Raw genomic sequence first — 21,046 nt, 5'->3', positions numbered from 1 at the left:
ATATGAAACAGTCAAGCTTTCCCCTGCTGAATGCTAAAGTAAATGGTTTTCTCGCATGGGTATAGAAGCTAGTGACTGAAATGGTGTTTTTGTTGCCCCAGTGCTTCACTTCTCAATGAAGTCAACATCTCCAGAAGACTTTCTGCCTTGACCTGAGGTTTTCAGACCTGGGTATTCTTCAGAATCACTTGGGAAGTTTCTGATGCAGAACTGATGCATACCCCAGGAAGCAGCGTTTTTAATGAGCAAATGATTCCAGTGCAAGAGTAATCCATAGACCACACTTTGAAAAACACTGGTCTATTCTGCTTTGTGTCTTTTCCCCTTCTGGTACTTCTTCCTCCCCGGAAATAGAGGACCCAAAATTAACAACAACAACATAAAACAACCTGCAATCACTCCCAGAGCTCCAAAGATAAAAAGGCAATGAAGTTAAGACCTCATCCTGTTGGAGTAAATCAGGCTATTATATTTAATCAGATGGAAGAGTTCCTTAATCTTCAACACCTTGGTGACAAGCAGGGCAGGGCACACCTACCCTGTACTATACTGTCACCCTCAGAAAACAAATTAATGAGAGCTTAATTAGGAGGTAATTGCCCAGTTACTTGCAGATGAAGGCAGTTCTTCCCAACTGTGACTTTGGTTGTTGATGTTTTCCTCTTAGACAGACAGCCATGAGTTCCTAGCTCTGACTTCTCCATCTTATCTAAGAAGGACAGAGTAATCATGCCAAGGAACTGATGGGGTCAGATCAGTGTACCCTTCTTTTTGTCTCTGTGCCAAAACATGCAGGAAACACAGGTTGGTATAACCAGATTAGGGCAACTGGGATCCATTCCATCCATTCCCAAATCACCAGCAACTCCTCCAGGGGAAATGAAGAATTGGGTCAAGGGTTGATGGGATAACTTTGTGCCTCTACCAGCCCCATCCTGTTCCTGGCTGACAGACACTCCCTCAAAACCACAAATCCCTTCTTGAGTGGTGCTCTATGAAAGTCATGCTGTCCTGTTCTCTTGTTCACTATCCTGCTATGCAACTGCCTTCTTCTTCTCAATCTTTGAGGATTTTCAGGCTCTCCCCCAATCCTTAACCTTTGATTTCTAAACTTTTAAGAAATCCCAAGCTGAATTCTTCAACTACAAGCTCTCTTATTCCATCACCGCCAAACTTGTCCAAGCCCCTGATTCTATGACGGTCTCATCCAGGCCTGGTAGTCGTATAGGCCTGTTAGGAAGATTATGGTGAAATGTTGTGCCAGGAACAGTGCAGCATTTTCATTCCATCTTCCCACAATCCCTTGAGGCAGATAATGGTTCTCTCCCATTTTACAGAACAGAACATCAAGGCTTAGAGAAATAAAGTCACTTTCTCAGGTCACTTGGCCCTTAATAGCAGAGCTGCAGCATGAACCCAGTCCTCTCTGCAGCCCAAATCAGCATTCTGCTACCACAATACCTCCCAAGGAGCCACTAGACCTGGGGGGTGGAGCGACTCCAGCAAATTAGACCCAAGAAATGAAATGCCCTCACCCAGCTCTGCCCAACCAAACCTGTTTGAATTACTTTAATAGAAAGCCTTTTGGGCTCAAAGTTGAGTTACAGACTTGTTCCAGGGGCTGGCAAATGAGTGCTGGGAAGAGAAGGAAGGCTATGTTTGGGGTCATAAATCTGATAAAAGGAAAGAAAAAAAAAGAAAACATTTCTAAATCTTGTGACATTTTAAACTAAATGGCTATATAAGGTAAGGCAGTGCCTGTGCCTGGCAACTACAGACTTTTAAGCCCTAATCACAGCTGTGAAGTCTGCTCCTGTATATTCCTGCTGCTAGAACTCAGAGAACATCCTGTCCTGCCCTCCCAGGGGGAAGACTGAAGGAGCAAAGCTGGGTGCAGTTGAATGGAATGGGGAGCCCAGAAGGAGGCTAGGCTGGGAGGCTCCTGTAGACCTAGGGTTGTCTCCAAAACCTTTCTCAGCTCCAGCTGCCCTGCATGCCACCTCCACCATGGCAGATCCAGCCATTCCCATGACAACACTCTTCCCTCCCGCCCACCTCACCTATATCCCACAGAAAGGCACTTTCTCAGGCATCCAGACCAACTTAGGCACAGGCTTTGGAGTCAACACATCTGAATGCTAGCTAGTTCTGCTTCTCAGGCAAGCCATTTAACCTCTCTGCCTCAGTTTCCTCATCTGAAATTGGAGTTAGCAGTAGTACCTATCTCATAAGGCTATTGCTCAGGAATAAACAAGAAAATATCAGTAAGGAGCTTAGCACAGCTTTTAGCCCACAGAAACTGCTTAGCAAAATATAGCCATAGCGTCATTTTTATTTCTGGTTAGGTTCCTAGGCCCCACCTCAATATCCTAGTTTTCCCAATGCCACATTTTGTCAAGGAAGCTTCTGGCCCATAGAAACTGCTTAGCAAAATATAGCTAATAATGTCATTTTTATTTCTGCTTAGGTTCCTAAGCCTCACCTCAGTATCCTTGTTTTCCTATTGCCACATTATGTCAAAGAAACTTATAGCTGGAAGAAACCTTAGCATTCACCTAAGATAATTATTTTTCCCTATGTAATTTTCACACATCTCTAGGAATGAGATGTCAGTAAAGTACTGAGCACATGCCTGGGATATAGTAAAATTGTTATATTAATTGTAGGATTTGGGGTGTTTTGGTGTTTTTTTTGGTTGTTTATTTGTTTAGAAAAGTAATTACTGAGTGTTTATCCATCCATCCATGCATCCTGTAGTCACTTACTGTGGTCCTGGTTGCTGGGAGATGTATACTTAGTACTGACACAGCATTGGATGGGCAATGGTGGATCATTGGCAGAGCTCTTCCCTGCCATGCCGGAGACCTGGGTTCAATTCCTGGTGCCTGCCCATGTAGAAGGAAAATAAAATACATTGCATTGAACCACCAGGAAAAACAAAAGAAAAAGAGAAAAGCCAGGAAACAATTAGAGAACAGTTGAGAGCCTAAGTGTGCAGTATTTTCTCTACTCTCAGGTATGATTATTTAGTGTAAAGGAAATATTCCCCTTTTAACAAAGACCCAGAATGCATATATTCAAATAGTGCTGCTTCAAAATATGAAGATATGAGTTATCTTAAAGATCCTCTCATCACTCAAAAGGCCTTTAACTTCTTTTTAATAGTGCAATATTGGTGAATCTTGGGCTGTTAAATATTGGGGTAGGATGTTTGGGAAATAGCCAAATGTCATTCAGACCCAAATCTGTTGGAAAAGGAAATCTCCAGCTTTGCTAAAATGAATCTCAAATGAGTAGTAATCCAAGAGTGAAGACATTTGTATCTTAAATGTGGTTTCTAAACAAGCTCTGAAAGAATTTCTGGCTGGCCCTCTAGTCCCTAGGGATTATGAGAAATCCAGGGCACAGAGTCATTTCCATTTCACTATCCCGTGTGACCTAGGAAACCTTCCCTTGAAGGTCTCAACCATCAAGCAAAGATATACACATTCTCCCCTCTTCTCCATCTTGTTTCCCACACCCTTCATCCCACGCCCTCCATCCACTCCGTTCCGTAGGAGACCAGGTGTCTGCAATAGAGGAATGCTGCCCACTCATCCTGGACCCTTAGGTCCAGAGCTCGTCTCCCACTGAGGGGATTGTACTCAGACTACTTTTACCCCGGAAACTCTCACATCCAGAGACCTCAGCCACTTTTTCTACCTTAAAATCATACTTCCACCAGCTTTCTAATCCACAAACATCTATTGAGGTACAATTATTTGCCAGACCTTATGCTGGCCCCTGCCAGCAACACAAAAAGCATCAGACCCCATCTCTGACCGCGCAGGCTGGAGTGGGTGACAATCTGTAAAAAACATAACAGCAAAATCTTTAAAGTATCATTCTTTAACAACATGGTATAAGGCAGCTCACATTTCCTTGATAATTATAACTAGGACCAGAATTCAGAAAGTAGAGAAATGACTGTAGTCTGGAGAAGACAGGGAGGTTTTCTTAGAGGAGGTAGGCTCTGACCAGGGTCTTAACGATAGGGAGGATTTGGAGAGCTGAAGAGGAGAAGGAAATATCCGGAGCAAAAGATAATGCCAGGAAGGCAAACCCATGATCAAGGCCGGTCTGTGTGTGACCTTGGTGTACTACCTCTTGTTCACTTGTTATTTCAGTCTGGTTGGCTTCTTGCAAGCATCTTGGCAAAGACCTGAACTAGCTTGGCAGACACTTCCTCCCCTCAAATTTTCTGGCCTAATGACTCTGTATTAGTTAGGATTCTTTTCGTTGCAGGTGACAGAGACTCAACTCAAACTAACTTAAGCAGAAAGGGCTTTAACTGTCTCATAACTGGGAAGTCCGGGTATGGAGGTACATTTGTTCACAAAGTATCAGGGCACAGCAGATTCCAGGGGCTCTAACGATATTGAAGGACTGTGTTTTGTCTCCCTTTCTCTGCTCTTCTGAGAGTGATTTTGTAGACTGGCTTTCATTCTGAGCAAGAGCGAGATGCCTGCCGGCAACCCTAGTCTTATATTTTCTGGGTTTATCAACCCCATTGGAAAGAGTTTCCCTCTTAGACTATCCTCTTATAGTCTTGTCAAGATCCCAGGCAAAGCAGGTAAAATAGGTTCACTGATGGGATCCCAAAGTTGGCTGTCCTTTAGGGAATATAAGATGCTATGGGATAGACCTGAAAGACTAAAAGTGCCTGGACTGCCCCGGGGAAGAAGGCAGGGCTGTGCTGCTGCATTATTCTAGAAAACCTCATCCCTATTACAGATTTTTCAGTAGATATATGGCCCTAACTGCCAGATCCTTTCATAGGACACCAAATCATTAATTCCCTGGAGAGTGCACAGGCAATGGTAACCTATCCCAGGGCATTGTAGCAGGGTGAGTGATCTGGATAAAACCTCAAGGACAAGTGGTGTTTAGGAAAGGGTTCTAGATCAGAAGACCAAGCCATGCTGGAACACCCTCCCACCCCGGAACACCGATTAAAAAATTTGATGGTGAGCAGGAGAGAATCCCTGCAGCAGGCCAGTGTGCAACTGAGGCCTACAGCTTAGCACACGGGAAGAGGAAGATTTCAGAGTAACACTACCCAGGACTGAATACTGAACAGAAATAGAAGGCATTTTCCAGCTTGCTCGTTCTCTGGTTTTAAACTCTCAACAGGGGCCTCTGGCCTTAGGGAACAGCAGCTTCCAGTCATTCCACATCAAATCATAGAGGAGAAAAGGGAGAGAAGGCTGCTCTAGCTTAGCACAGCGATGTCCAAAAGAACTTTCCGCAGTGATGGAAATGTTCTGTGTCTGCAATGTTCATTACAGTAGGCGCTGGCCATATGTGACTCATCGAGCACTTGAAATGTGGCTAGTGCAACTGAGAAACTGAACTTTAAATTGTATTTAATTTAAATTAAACTACAAAAGCCATATGCTGCTAGTGGCTACCTATTAGGTAGATATTAGCTGAACCTTGGCAAATATCCATCCTGCACCCACCTCCAGGGCTTGGCAGGGTAAATTGGAATAGAACATGCCAATCAGCGAGCCACCTCAGGAAAGGCAGATGGTGTCGCATGGGAAATGGGGAAGACCCCAGGTGTCAACCGCCTTCCTAAACACAAGCATCGGTTGCCTGACTTTTGAACTGTCAACCACCCTTTCCCTCTGAGAGCCACAGCCTCTGAAAAGGACTTTGCAAAAGGTCATCTGAGGCTGCCAGGTGGCCCCAAAGCCACTGTCCGGTGAGGAAGGAAATCATTTCCACACCTCCCAGTAGCTCCACAGGGACCTCCCACCGGTGATTTTGGAGACCCTGCATCCTATTCTCTTTCCCCACTATGGAAAGTGGCTTGGGCTGTGTCTTAGGACCCCAGTTCCCACGAATGACCCAGGCCCTGTGGGATGTCACTTCCACATGCAATGACTGAGTGCCTACCAGATCGTCAGAGGAAAAGCTGAACAGAAATAACTTCCTGTGCAAGTACAAGCTGTCACCTAACACAGTGGGAAACCATCCAAGCCACACAACAGGAGGGATTGACGCTGGGCTCCACCCCACAGCCTTCTGCCTAGAAAGGGATCTGCTCTATCAAGACACGTCAGGCCTAAACCAACCCTGCAAATTAACACCAAGGCACAGGCCCAAGAGTTAAGGAAAGAAAAAGAAAAAAAGGAGCCCATGGAAAGCAAGTAGGTTAGTCGAATGGAGACACATTCTCATTGAACTCAGTGCGCGGCTGCTGACAGCCTCAGGAAGCAAGGCTGGGGCTGGGTGGCTGGGCTCAGGGCTGGGAGAATAATGACCGCGGGGAATACTCGAGAGGTTGATGAATGGCAGAGAGGACCGTGTGCGAGGCTGTTGTCCACGCGGTTCCCTTCTGTGCACCACCTACACTATCCTGCAACTCCTGCCTTGAACTTTGTGGGCTTATGGGGTTCAACCAACCCACGAGGAAGCCCCTTGATCTACTCCCCAGCTGTCAAAGGTGGGGGCAGGAGATTAAGTTCTCCGCCTTCGCTCAGGGTCATTTTCCCAGCTATTTGGAGTAAACTTTAAAGAAAGAGCAATTAAACTTGTCATGTATCCTTTTGTTATAAAAATCATACATGTCTCTTATGGAAAATTGAGGAGTATCTGTTGTAAGGCTTGTGAAAGTAAAAACTGCCCATAATTTAACAGTTATATATTTGAGATTCTAGAGGAAAGCAACAGTCTATCTCTCCAAGACCACCAGTTTTAAACTTTTCTGTTTTTATTTGGTTATCACTGTAAAGTTAAGTTATTTCTTGCTAAATTTTTATTTAGCAACTTCAGATATCTGTCAGCTCCTGCCTAAGAAAGAGGAGGATTTAGCTTACTAATCCAACCCCACTTTTCTCACCTATCCTTTTGTTTTTGGTAATTACAGTTTTCATTTATTCTATAGTTTATCATTGCAGCTTTAAACAATATCCTTAAAGCCAACTTGATTTCTGGTTGGCAAGATGTCCCCACCTGCCCCCAACTTTTTTTAATTGTACGTTTGTATTATTATGGCTGATAACATTTATATATTTCCGGTAAGCATAATGCAATCTTTCTTCTTTTACGATAGATTGATTCTAGAAGCTGAAAACCAATAAATCATGTTTATGTTGTTATGGTTCTGTCAGTTTTGTTCCTTTAGAACCAATCCATGTGACAACACTATGTACATTTCCTTCTCCGCTATCACGGTGAAGATGACCTTTTAAAAGTGTGATGAGCCCCTAGTTATAAAGGAGAGGCTTAGAGTCTCCCAGTTCTAAGCAAATGTCTAATTTCTGCAGATCCCTCACGGTTAAAACAATAATAAACTCAGAGCAGAGACTATGGAGAATACCCTCCTAAATGAAATAAACCCTTGCCACTATAGAAAGGTCTCCTGTGAGCCACCCAAATGAACTCTGCCCACCTCCCTGGGTGGCTCCTAGAACTAGCCGTCCACTCCTTTTGGTTAAGCAGAACCACTGACCTGGTATCATCTAATATGTAAATATTCCAGGGAGGGTGGCCAGGTCACGTTAAGTGCCTGGTATCTTGACACAACCCATCTTTATCAGATCTCTGTTTTCCTGCCTGTCAGGAAGGGTGAGCCAGCCCTGAACCAGCACCTGTCCCCAAGCAGGCTGGCTGCTGTGGCCAGAAAGAGAAGGTGAGTTCTTCACTGATTTCCCAGACCTGGCTGGGAAGGGGAGTGGATGGTGGCCATGCGTTCCTTGCTTTAAAACTCCCCCTCTCATGAGTGACAAAAGTAGCTCCCCTTCCCGATACCTGCCCATGAAAAAAAAAAAAAGAGGGAAAAAGCAGCTCTCCAAGACCTTCCAAAGCTGATGTTTGGCAGCAGCAGAAAAACCCAAGATGCCTCCCTGTCTCTAGCTCTGCCAGCGGTGCCACCACCAACTCAGCCCCAAAGGTGAGGCGAGGGAAAGGAGGTGAAGAGGTAGAAAGAATCCAGACAGGAGGCTGAGACTCTGGGAGTGGCTCTAGGGAAAATCTAAGGAAAGAAGATTCGAAGGGTGCCCCCTCCTGTCTCAAAATGCTGGAGTTGGCATAAGCTTAGGAATGTCCTCACCACTCCCTGCTTCTATCATTTGTGAATTATTTCCTCTGGGTCTGACTCTGCCATATGATTGCAGGCTCCTTGAGGACCAGGGCCTACCCTGTCTTGTCTCCACTGTGTCCTCGTCCCCAGCACAGTGCCTGGAAGGTTGTATGTGTTCTGTGAATGTTTACAGACTAAATGAAGCAATTAGGCATATGCATGAGCAATATGCTTTTTGGTTTGCTAATAAATGCCTTTCTTTTGGAGCAGGTCTATCACTTATTCCTGGTCTTTCCATATCCAGCTCAGACAACAGTTTGGACAGAATCGAGTTGAAATGCTAAGAATCAAAAGGAAAGGGTTGTACCTTCAAGCCAAAGTGGGGTGTCTTATGGGTTTGTTTAGGACACGTGGGAAAGCTAGCTACCCTCAACAGTTAGCCCTGCCACCAGACTCCTTGCAACTCTAGATAGCATACATGAGAGACGCAGAAGGAGGGAGAGTGACTTTCTAGCTGCCAGGAAAGGTGACTTCTCCTGTCCATTTTACAATATGAATGGATATATTCACACCTGTGAGAAATGATGTTTGTACAAAGGTTTTCACTGCAACTTTCATAGCAAAAGATACCCCTATCCATTGATAAATGGTTTAATCAACAATGGTATCGCCGTATGATGAAATTCAAAACAGCCATAAAAACAACAGGAAGCCTTTTTTTTGTACTGACATGGAATATTCTCCAAGACAGATTGTTAAGCAAGAAAAGGAAGGCACAGGAAGTGGGTATAGTACATACCATTTGTGAAAAAAGGAAGAAACATAATATAGACACACACAGTTACTTGTATGCATAAAAATCTTTCTGGAGAGAAATGTAAAAATGTAAAAATCTGGTAACACTGATTATGGAGAGATGAACTAGGTGGTCTGGGAACAGGGTGGGAGGGAGACGTCACTGTATAGCCTCTTTTACCTTTTGAATTCTGAATCATATGACTGTTACTTATTTTTAAATGGAAATAAAATTGAATTTTGAAATAAATAATAACAAGCACCTCTTATATGCTAGGCTGTCTCTTTAAAATCCATTTTCTAGTTTTAGTACAACTCTGAGAAATGGGTAACATTATCACCATTTTCTAATTAGGAAAGCTGAGATTTGAAGCAATAAGGCAATAAGTTCACACGGCATAAAATGGTAAAGCTGGGATTTAACTCCAGTTCTTCTGACCACAAATCCAGGCTTCTGTTCCCCTCATGGTTCAGTCTGAGGACCGAGCTTCCCCTGGCCTCAGTTTTCATTCTCCCAGCGAGACCCTTGCTTTATCCCAAGGCATCCATTTAGCAAGCAGCCCCTAAGAAGCCAACTCAAGGAAACTGGCTCAAGCACAAAGAGCTCTAGCAGGGAACTCTGAGAGCATGTATGAGGCTATGCGTGATTGTGTGTGTGTGTGTGTGTGTGTGTGTAATAGAGTGTATGGGTGTGTGTGTGTACGCATGTATGAGTATGTATGAGCACAGTGCATGTACGTGAGCATATGTGTGGGAGGAAGTAATGATTGGGTGAGTGTAAGCATATGTGAATGTGTGTGCCTATGTGAGGTGTTCAAACCTGTGTGAAATGTGCCTGAATGTGAGAGTGACTGTGTAAAGTGTATGTGAAAGTATGTGTGAGCATGTAGGCTGTAAGCATGTGAAAGTGTGGCTGGGTAAAGTGTGTGTGAGTGTGAGAGAGGGTGTGCATGTGTGTAAAGCATATGTGCTCCGAGGCCTGGGAAGACTGATGTGTGAAACAATCAAGGAGATGGGCAAGAAGCTGAAGAGTGAACAGGAGCCTGATGAGTGGGAGAAGTTTGGGAAGGCTGGGGCAGGTCTGGATGGAGCTGAGCCCAGGAGCTTGACAGGAAGTCCCAAGGCCCAAGTGGGCCAGCTGCTACTGGGCTAGCACAGCACCAGGGGACTTTCCCACCTGGAGGCTGAAAGTTCTTAGGGCTGCTACCCCTCAGGCCAGGGGCCCAGGAAGCAGCCTTCCTGCCCTCAGCTAAGGTGTCCCCACGCTCCACCCCACCAGATGAGTGGGAATTGAAGTGAGACCCAACAGTAATAGCAACTAACTGTGCAGACCTGAGGTGTGGCTGGGGTGTAGATGGGAGAGTCCACGTTGCAGCTGACAAGCAGCCTCCGTCTGCACTGGATGCTCCATAAATAATCATTCCTGCAGCAAAAGCCAGAGCTGCAGAGATGTGGCCCCCTGCTTCACCCAGCTCAGAGTGTAGAGAGTACCCAAGGCCAAGCAAAGGGACAGTGGAGGGGGACAAGTCCCAGAAAAGAAGGGGGATGGGGATATTTTTATAGTTTCTTACAAACTACTGTGCGTAGGGGCTGAGCATCTGCTCTGCTGCTGGCTGTTACCCCTCCATCCTGCCGGAGCACCTGCAACCTCCATGCCCACCTGGGCCAGACGTCAACTGTCTCCTGGGGGTCCAGATGTTAATGCAGAAGTCCAGCATCTGTCCTTGTCAGGTGGAGGCTGTGTATATGTGCATGGGTGTGTCGCATTTGAGCAAGTGAAGAGCCTCTGCAAAGGGGCACTGCTGGAAGTGAAGGTAGCATCACATTCTCTCAGTGCTCCTAATAAATCCCAAACCAACAGTGTAAAGGGCAGGGAAGGGCAGGAGCATGGACTTGTGAGTCCGAGTCCCAGTTCTACCATTTACCAGCTTCACTTGGGTAAGTCGCTCAAGTTTTCTGAGCCTGTGCTTCTTAAAGTGGTGCTGGTAAGAGGACCGTCTTCCCAGGGCTACTTGGAGGGCTCCACGGGTTTGGCCCGGTACCTGGTACATGCTGAGGCATTAGTAAACCGTAATATTGTTAGTAAACCATGGCTATTATCGATATCAAGAACACAGATATTTTCAGGGTCTTGTTCAAACTCCTTAAGGAAAGAACTATCCCCAACCTGCACAAAATTCAAAAGTGAGAACCCGGAAGGGGAACATGGAAGAGAAAGCAATATCTGTGGAGAGCCTGTTGTGCCAGGCAGGGTGCTATGTGCTTTCCCAGAAATAGTTTAAATTATAGCTCTCAAAAGGCTTCGGAGTATGAGACGGGGGTCCAGGGGGAAGGACCCACAGGAGGGGTGGAGGGTGAGGGGCCAAGTCTGGTTTGGGGGACAAGGCAGGAAATTCAAGAGGGAGAAGGACCCAGGCCCTGAGTGCCACTTCCCCCCTGCCCAGCCTGTAGTGTCCTCGGAGGGACGTGCATCACCAGCAGAGCCGGCGTCACCTGACCCTGCAATAATGCTGCTTTTCTGCCCTGGCAGAGACAGAGGGCATTGTGTGTGAAGGACGCGTGTCCCAGCTCACCCCTCAGAAAAGCATGATTGTCTCAGGCAGGCTCCATGCTGCGGGGCTGCAGCCACAGCAAACCCAGGGCAGGGAAGGAGCAGCCCTCTCCAGGACAGAGGGCCTTTGAGACTCCAGTCCTAGAGACCCGGTGGAGCCAGGGGAGAGGAGAGGAGCAGGCCCAGCCAGGAGCTTTGGGACAAGCTGGGTAGTCCAGAGCCAGGTGGGGGGCATGTTGAAAGCAAAACCCACAGCAAGGAAAATTGGTGGTTAAGACCCAACGGTGTGGGGTCAGGTGCCTTACTTCAAATCCTGGCTGGGACATTAACAGGCTGAGGAATCTGGGGCAAAATAAGGTAGAGAATTTCTTACCCCATCGATAAGGAGTTTTGTGAGGATTAAATGAAGTAATGTCTTCCCTGGCGGGTACTCAAGAAACATGAGCTATTGTGCTGATTATGAATCTATATTATCCCTTCTGGGGATGCAAACACTTAGCAGAGAGCCTGGCACCTAGTAGTTGCTTAATAAATATGAGCCCATGTTCTGCACTCCTGGCTTCTGTCCCTGAAGCCCCAGTTTTGGGAGGCTAGCAGGGTGCCCTCTTTTCTTTTAGTGGCATCCTTTCTCCAGCAGAGGAAGGGATTTGGTGAACCTGCCTGGAATCACTTAAGGGAAATGAACCGATTCAGTTTGCTTTGAAGGCTGGGCTAACTCATCAGTCGCTTAGTTTCTGTTTTGCACGTGGGGCCAGTAGCCAAGTGCAAACAGAAATGGCCTCGTTTGCCTGCCACTGCTTTGCCTCCCGGTGAATTCACACCCAGTGCTTTGCCTGAGCCCCAGCCCAGCCCAGTTCTGGGAGATTGTATTTCCTTAACCTAAGGTCCAGGCGTCAGGAGCCCAATGAACTTCCAAATGTTCTGGCCACAGCCGTCATCTCCTCCCTCCACGTCTTAGGACCCTGCAGGAATCGGACGGGAATGTGTCTCCTGGGCCCGTGCCCAGTTCTGACTGAGCCTGGGGTTAGGGCCTCTCCTTATCCCTCCTCTGCAGACACACTGCGCTTTATAGGCCGATTATGCCATGGAAACTATGCACATGGCCTGCCCGTTCTCATGGCCTCAGAAGAAAAAATAACAGAGCCTTCTCTCTCTGCCAAGACCCACGGACTAGTAGGCCTGAACCGCCAAAGCAGGCCTGTCGTGTGAAACAGGTCCTCATGAAAATCTCAGGAGGGCTTGTTTGGGGACACCTTCAAATCCACCCTCCCTCTTCCCCGTGCCCCCCACCCCCAACCCCCAGCCCACAGCTGTCTGTGTCTTTCTCTGTCTCCTCAGAGAGCTGCAGTACTTGGCGGGCCAGGAACATGCTGCCTTATTCGGCAATTTTCTTTCTGAGGAACAAGTCTCGGTTTTCCTGTCCAGGCTGTCCCTGAGGCCTGGGAGCCCCTCCAGCAGGGTCCCTCCTCATCAGAGGGACATTCCGCTCAGAGCTCCCCTCCCCCTCCAGAACCGTGCTGCCTAGCATGGCAGCCACAGTCACACGTGGACATTTAACTTTCAAATGTCACTTAATTAGAAATTTAAAAATTAAAAATTCAGTTCCTCAGTCATGCTAGCCACATTCCAAGTGCTCAATGACCACCGGAGGCTATTTTTTTACCATGTTGCACAGCACAGAAGTAGAATATTTCCAACATCACGGAATGTTCTATTGGATAGCGCTGCTCTGTACCACGACCTGGAATTCCCTGATAAAAAGGCCTCCCACCCGCTTGAGATTTCGGGGTGCACCCCAGCCCTATGGGTGGCTGATGGGGGCTGTGCGCAGGGAGCATGGATGGAATTGGCACTTGTGAGCTAAGGAACCTCACACATGAGTACAAGGCTTCTCAAGGTGCGGAACAGAGATAGGGGTGGGAAGATAGTGGCCCAAAGGTGGGATTGAGGTGGGGACGGGGTGGGGTCAGACCAGCTCTCCCTATGCAACCACATTCCCTGTGGAATGCCAGGGACTCTGAGGACTTGAACCTCAAACTTGGCCTTCCAGCTTGGCTGCGAAGGAATACCTTTCAAGGTGGAGCGAGCACAATTCATTTAACTGTTAACCTTTCACTTGTTAGGCACAGAGCATGTGCCTCCATCGGGGCTCTTGTCCCAGGCCTTGCAAATGTGAGAGCCCCTCGCTGCCCGCCGCCCACCACTGTCTCCAGTTGGTGACCCTGCCCAGGGTGACAGAGCCCAGGGTGACCCTTTGAGCTGGGGCCTCTCACAGTTGGCACTCAGCACCCACGCGCTGGCTTCGCTGTTATGGTCACAACTGCTCTCCTATGGATCCGAGAGAAGTTGGCTCCGACGGGCAGAGCAGGAGCTGTGTGGAAAGCATGTTGTGTGAGGACCTGGAGAGGCCTGGGGGCTGGGGTGTAGGAAAGCTGTGCTTGGATGGGGCCATTACGCAGAGAAGCCACTAGGAGCCCTGGGTCGATGCTCAAGGAGCCGTGTCCCTGGCCAGGACTGAAAGGTTCATTCTGGGAAAGGCCTGGAGGAGGTCCTGTCTAGGACACCATAGCATGGCCTCTTGCTTCGGCTAAGGGGAAAGTGGGTCTCGCTGGGTTCTGAGGTGCCTTCCATTTCAGAGCCTGCAAGGCAGAGGGCTTTCTCGGAGATGTAGAAGCAGGACTGCCGACCTTTGATTTCTTTGCTTTCAATTCCCCAAAGGCAGCTGGATTCAGGTCCTTTTTTTCTCTAAATTCGGGGTCTGGCCCCTGCCCCACCCTCCTCCTCCCACCAGGTATGGTGGATTCCAGGGTTGGGACCAGGTGCTGGGGCTGCGGCTCAGCTTCCCCTCTCAGGGCTGTGGTTGCGTCAGAACAGGGAAGGTGAATGGGATTGGCATGCAGAGTTGAAAGTCTAGCAAGTGAGCCGAGACTAATAAATCCAAGAAACAACAAGTCCAAACAGGCCCCCAGGAGGTGTCAGGAGCCAGGGCCCAGGTCAGAGTGCCGAGCAAAGCACCCCGAGTCAACCCAGACAGATCCTGGGAGCGGGGGCTGGCCCAAGCCTGGGCTTCCACGTAGAATCTTGGAGGTGGGAATCATGGGCCGGGGGTGTGGTGGGTGGGTAGAGAAGAGCAGGCTCTGTGTAAGAGGTTGACATGTGGTGATTGCAGTCACCAAGAGACAACCTTTCCAGTAACCAAGAAAGAAACTTTACAAGGAAAGGGAGGGTGTTCCATTTTGCTAAAGATACTGGAATGCAATATACCAGAAATGGGTTGGCTTTTACAATGGAGATTTATTCATCTACAATTTTATAGTTCTAAGGCCATGAACATGTCCCAATTAAGGCATCAGCAGGAGGATACTTTCTCTGAACAAAGGCCTCTGGCATCTGGGGTTCCTCTGTCAGATAGCAAGGCACATGTCCAGTGCCTGCTGGTTCTTCATTTCCAGGTTTCCTTGCTTTCAGCTCCTGGTTCCGGTGGCTTCCTCTGGAGCTTCTGTGGTTCCGTCCTGAATCTTCTCCAGTTTAAGATCCACCTTGAATGGGGTAGGTCAATTGAAATAACCTAATGAAAAAGTCTCACCCATGACAGGTCTGCATCCATAGGAATAGATTTTAAAAACATTGCCTTTGCTGAGGTATATAACAGCACCAAACAAACAGAGAGCTTTGTCTCTCCAGATTTATCATGAGCTGCTACAGGGTTTGACCAAAGAACATGGAACAAGGTCCCGTGTATCCACCGAACAGATGCACAGAACTGGGCTCCCTCTGGGTGGGGAAGGGAGAAGGAACGCGCATGAACAAAGTGCTTGGCAGTATGCTTTATTTTAATCTCCATGACCATCAGGAGGGTTAGGATTATAGCCTCTTTTTTTTTTTTTTTTGTATGCTGTAGGGTTGGGGTCGCATTTCATTCTTTTTCCGTGTGAGTATCCCATTATTGCAGCACCATTTGTTGAATTTTTGTTTGTTTGTTTGTTTTTGTTGGTTTCTTTGTTTGTTTGTTTGTTTGGGAAGTGCATGGGCCAGGAATCGAACCTGGGTTTCCCACATGGCAGGCAAGAATTCTACCATTGAACTACCTTAGCACCCCAGCATCTGTTTTTATAAACTTAAGAGGGTTAACCCAGAGGGTTAAGCAACTTGCCCAAATCATGTCATCAGTAAGCAACAGAGCCAAAAGACCCCAAAGCCCCTCCTCTTTCTGCCACCCCACGCTAACTCTCCAGGGGGGAACCAGGTGAGGGTTTAGTAAATATGGCTCTTTTTAAATAATAAAATACTTTTTTTTTTCAAGACATAAAGCAAAAGAGTCCCTTCAATAATGGTAGTGTAACTCAGGCTACATAAATTGGCTGGGCCTCAAGCAAATCAGTAGTGACCAAATGAGACTTTTCATTTCAATTTATTCTGCAGCATTGTTATTCTAACTTGAGGGCCAGCTGCTCATCCTGACAGTGCACGTCAATTCCAACTGCAGAGGTGAGAACACCAGGTTTACAAAAAAAACTCCTTGTGTGGGTTGACCCATTTTTCATCCTGAGAGTGAGTTATATCAGGCCCTGCATTAAGTTTTTACCTCTGGTCTCTTGTTGCCAACCCTGACCTGCAGTCTGGCCCCTCCACATCCTTCCTTTCCCAATCCCATGAGTCTAGAGAACCTGTGGGGTAGAAGAGTCAAAGGACCAGGTCTAGTGATGCTGCTGAGTAGCTGTGTGAAGTCAGCTGAGTTATTTAACTTCTCTAAGACTCACCTGGGCAGTGCTGACATTGAGTCCTGTGACCTCCAAGTCCTCTCCCATGCTCAAACGCAGCAAGGCAGGTGCTCACCATCATTCTCCCAAGCCGTGACTTGCTTGGGGCAAGTGTTGTGCCACATGCTGGGGGAATAGAGGTCTCTACAGCCCCATCACTGGGCCCAACAGTGATGCAGTTCTGTGTGCCAAGTGCCCTAGCAGAGGCAAGTTGGTACTGCAATGACTTCAGGGCATGAGATTCTTGCTTGGAGGGCCCAGAAAGTCTTCAAGAAGAAGGAACTCTTTGGGCTGAGTGTTGAATGATGAGAGGCTAGACAGGGACAGTTTCGCCTGTCAGCATTAGTGACAGCATGTGCCAAGGCACTGAGGTATGGCCCAGCACAGCACAGCCAGGCCACTGCTAGTTGTTTGGCTTGGCTGCTGCAGAGATTGTGTGGGGAGGGGAAGGAGATGAGTCTTGAGAGATGGGCCACACCATGCCATATGAGTATAGAGACCTACAGAAAAGCTTTAAATAGAAGAATGACAAAATCTGATATGTGTCTAGAAATACACCCCAGTGGCAAGAAGGACGGGTAGAGGAATGCAAGCCTGGGAACAGAATGACTGATGAGAAAACCATTCCAACAGGCAGGTGAAAAATACTAAGGGCCTGAACCAAGACCAGAGCATTGGGGTGAGAGGGGCCGAGACGAGAATTCTTCCATTTAACGAGGAGAAAAGTAGGATGACATGCTAGATGTACAAGGTACAATAAAAAGAGTCTAGGGTAAAAGGACAAATACTCATGATTTCATTTCTAAGAAATACCTAAAAGAAGCAAGTACTTAGAGAGAGTAGATTAGAGGCACCAGGAGCTCACACAGGAGGAAAGGCGAGGGGACAGAATAAGGAGTTGTTGCTTAATGGGTTCAGAATTTCTGTTTTGGGTGATGAAAAAGTTTAGGTGATGGATGCTGGTGATGATACTACAACTCTGTGAATGTGATTAATATTACCAAACTGTACACACAAATGATTAAAACAGGAAATTTGTGTTGTATATATGTTATCACGATAAAAATTTTTTAAAAAAGGAATCTAGGATGAGTCCTCATTTCTGACTTGGGTGCTTGGGCAGGTGAAAGCACAGGAGGAACAGGCTGGGATGAAGGGATAATGAGGTGGCTTTGGGAAAGAAAATGAAGCACGTGCGGCATATCTGAGTAGATGAGAATTTCACTCTTCTAGAAAACTGGTATCATCCTAGAGACAGCCCCTTACCAGGCCAATAACAACCCCCCACCGGGAAATGACCACCTCATTCCTATGAACCTGCCTCGGGCTCATGCCAGGTGGGAAGTGGACAAAATGGCCAAGACACCACACAAGTTCAGGAACACGCGGTTCAAACTTGCGGAACTAATGGAGCTGAGATCGGACCTATGAGCCAAGTAAACCACCAGGTCAGAACCTCAACTGTGGATGCCAGCGCACCAGGGCAGAGAAGGATATCTCCACGGAGGCTCTGAGAACTAAAGGCCAGCACAGAGTCCAGCATCCAGACCAGCCGTCTTCTCCCGCTAACCCCAGAGTCATACACATCGGGGTGAGCAGGAGGGGGGCACCCCTTGAGAGAAGATAAAAGTGCAGACAGGGATTTGACTGAATAGTCATCCAAAAGACACTGAATTTATTTAATAAAACTATTTTAAAGCAGAAGAGACTGGCTTTCCTTTAATCAGCATGTTTAAATTCTCCCATCCTAATAGTAATGGGAACGTGAAATTGTGAAGAAGTTTAAATGGGTTCTAGAAAATAAGGAGGCTACCCTATTTTATTTTTGTACAGTTGAGTTACAGTGTCTGACATTGCCTTGAGTTTATTTTTAAGTCAGGTTTATGAGGAACGATTTACATCCAGTAAAATGCACCCCTTTAAAGTGTACAGTTCAGTGAGTTTTGACAAAAGAATACAGTTGTGTAATCATTACTTCAACAAAGATGCAGAACATTTCTATAGCTATCTGTGTTAGTCAGTGTTCTCTAGAGAAACAGTACCATGGAGAAATCTCAATATGAGATTCATAAAGGGGTATCACGCAGCCGTAGGAATGGAAGAGGCCAAAATCCATAGGGCAGGCTGTGAAGCTGGTGGCTCCAATGAAGGGTTTGGACGAACTCTCCAGGAGAGGCTTGCAGAGAAAAAGTCTCTCCTTAAAAATCTTCAATAGAATGGATTATCTCATTATAGGAGGACACGCCTTAGTTGATCACAGATATAATCAGCCCCAGATGCAATCAGCTGACTGATGATTTAATACACTGCCTTCCGGTTTATCAACTAGCCGTGAAGCATCCTTTTAGCAATGCACTGGCCTGACCAGACAACCTGGCATAATCATTTGAACAAGCTGACACCGGAACCTAACCTGCACACCACCCAAAGTTCCATCTAGCCCTCTGCAGTCAGTCACTTTCTCTTACCCCTCACCTCTGGCAACCACTCATCTGATTTCTATCGCTAATTTTGCCTTTTCCAGAATGTTATATAAACAGAATCATACAGTATGCAGCTTTTTGTGTTAAACTTCTAAAATATCTCTGTAACAGCTTCAGCTTCCTCCTCTTTTTCTGCTCTGCCTTCTCTGTAAATTGCTTTTATATGGACAAATCTGGGACCCGAAGTGTCCTCAACGGCTTCATCCAATCCCACCACGGCACCTTTGGGTGACAAGGATCCCAGAGCAAGCCTTCTCCAGGGTCAGCAGGTCTGTATGGCTAACTTTCTAATCCTGTTGGTTCTCTTGAATGTTCGTTTTTCTTCCGAAGGCGTTTCTTTTTGCCTCTTAGGACACAGAAGTCCTCTCTTCAGGTCCCTCCCCAACACAGATTTCCCTCCTCTCCTCCTCACATTATGGGCACCCCCTGCACCAGTCACTGAGTGCCTGGTGACTCCATCCTGCTTTGAGCTTCACGCATCCTTCCTCTTCTTCTCAAGATTTCTTCTCTCTTCTCCTGCTCTGGTCCCTGTTAATCACTGGTTTCTTTGTCCAGACTATCTCAAAATCTTATTCACGCCCTCCCAGCATCATTTGTTTGGTTGGTTTGGGGTTTGTTTACAATTGGGGTTTTTCTCTCTCAGTGAGGAAGAACGAGAAACCTCAACACTGCAATTTCCTTCTCAGGGAAATTTCCTCAACACTGCAATTTCCCTCCTCACAGGGATGGTGACAGATTCTGAGTCTCCAGGGCAGGAACAGTGTCCGTACACGCCCTGTCCCTGTCGAGTGTTGCCTTCACAATGCTAAAGAAACAAGGAGGTGAGAAGATAAGCCATGAGGGAACAGCAGTTTGTGCTTAAGGGCCTGGACTCAATTTGTCTGACAAGGGAGGACTTCAAAGGCATCTTTCTTTTCAGCTGGGCCAGACATTTGCAAGGTGACTGCACCTCAAAAGAGACACATACCCTTCTTTATCCCTCATGGAGCCCTTTTAAAGTGTCATACCCAGGGAACCAAATGACTCCCTGAGTCTTTAACAGGTGGGGAACTTGCTATGGTGCAGGAGGTAGAAGCATATGGGAAGGAGTACAGGAGACAGTAGAAAGTCTGGCAGCAGGAATCTGGCTTCTTCCCTATATGACAACTCTTCTCTGGTGTTGCTGACACCATGCCCTGCCTCAGGGGCTATTCAAGCTTTTTGATGACACTTTAAGCTCTATCAGGGCTCCCAGGGAAAGCAATGGGAGACAGGGGGGAGGGAGGAGGGCAGAGTCTGTCCCTTCAGAGCCAAGCGATTTGGAATTCAGGTCCCAGAGTCAGACTGCCCAGCGTGCGTCCTGAGTTCACAGGACGCCAATAAGGCCTTGGGCAGGTTGCCTAATCCCCCAGTGCCTCAGTTTCCCCATCTGTAAAATGAGAATGCTAATAGGAACTGATTCATTGGGCCATAGTGAAGATTGACTGCTTTATATAAAGCATTTGGAGTATAAAAAATGCTAATAAATGGTGGCTGCTGCTGTCATGATTATTTCCAATTAGGAATGAAGAATCCTGAAATCTCAGTCTGTTCTTGGTGAAACTAAAAAAGAAGATAATCCCCGAGTCTCCGGGTAAAGAAACTTGCCGACCCTCAATAAAATCAGAGCCAGATCGTCCAAGGTTGGCAACAAAGGGAGCACCCTCACAGGGCTGGGGAAGGGGTGCAGATTTCCTCATGTGCGGTGGCACCAGTGGAATCAGAGAGAAACCCCCAGGGGAAGGTGGCTCTTGGGTGGCAAGACAAGGCTAAGAGTCCCAGCCATCCTTCCCGGGTGGAGAGTTTCTCCCTGTGGCCAACCTTGGAGGAAGTGGGTTTGCTTTTATCAAGGAAACTACCCCATGTCCTTCCCTCCAATGTGGCCTTTGTGATGTTCATTATGTTGGCTCCTAGAAAAAGAGTGGGCTGAATTCTCTCTGACAGCCCTAACCAACTATTGGGAAAAGCAGAGTCCACTTTCCCACCACAGTTAATGGTCTTATTAACTGTGCAGCAGTTGTAATTGAGGTGATGATGACAGCTAACATTTTTTTTAATGGTTGTGATCTCAGGCTCACACTACTCCTGTTCAGGTGGTACTATATGCCGCGAGAGTCACTAAGACGGCAGGTGGCTGACTGCAGATTTGAACTGGGGTCCGTTTGAATTCGGGACCTGAGTTCCACCAATATTCTATCTCAGAGGATTTTTTTTTTTTTTGCATAGGCAGGCATGGGGAATCGAACTGGATCTCTGGCATGGCAGGCGAGAACTCTGCCTGAGCCACTGCGGCCCACCCCTCACAGAGGATTTTAAATCATCTTTCAGTCTAGTGAGAAAAGCATGTGCACGGATTTGCTTTCTTTCCAGC

Source organism: Tamandua tetradactyla, chromosome 12 (assembly GCF_023851605.1).
Source record: "Tamandua tetradactyla isolate mTamTet1 chromosome 12, mTamTet1.pri, whole genome shotgun sequence".
Lineage (NCBI taxonomy): Eukaryota > Metazoa > Chordata > Mammalia > Pilosa > Myrmecophagidae > Tamandua > Tamandua tetradactyla.
The sequence above is the reverse complement of the archived record's forward strand: the minus strand, read 5'-3'. Positions refer to the sequence as shown.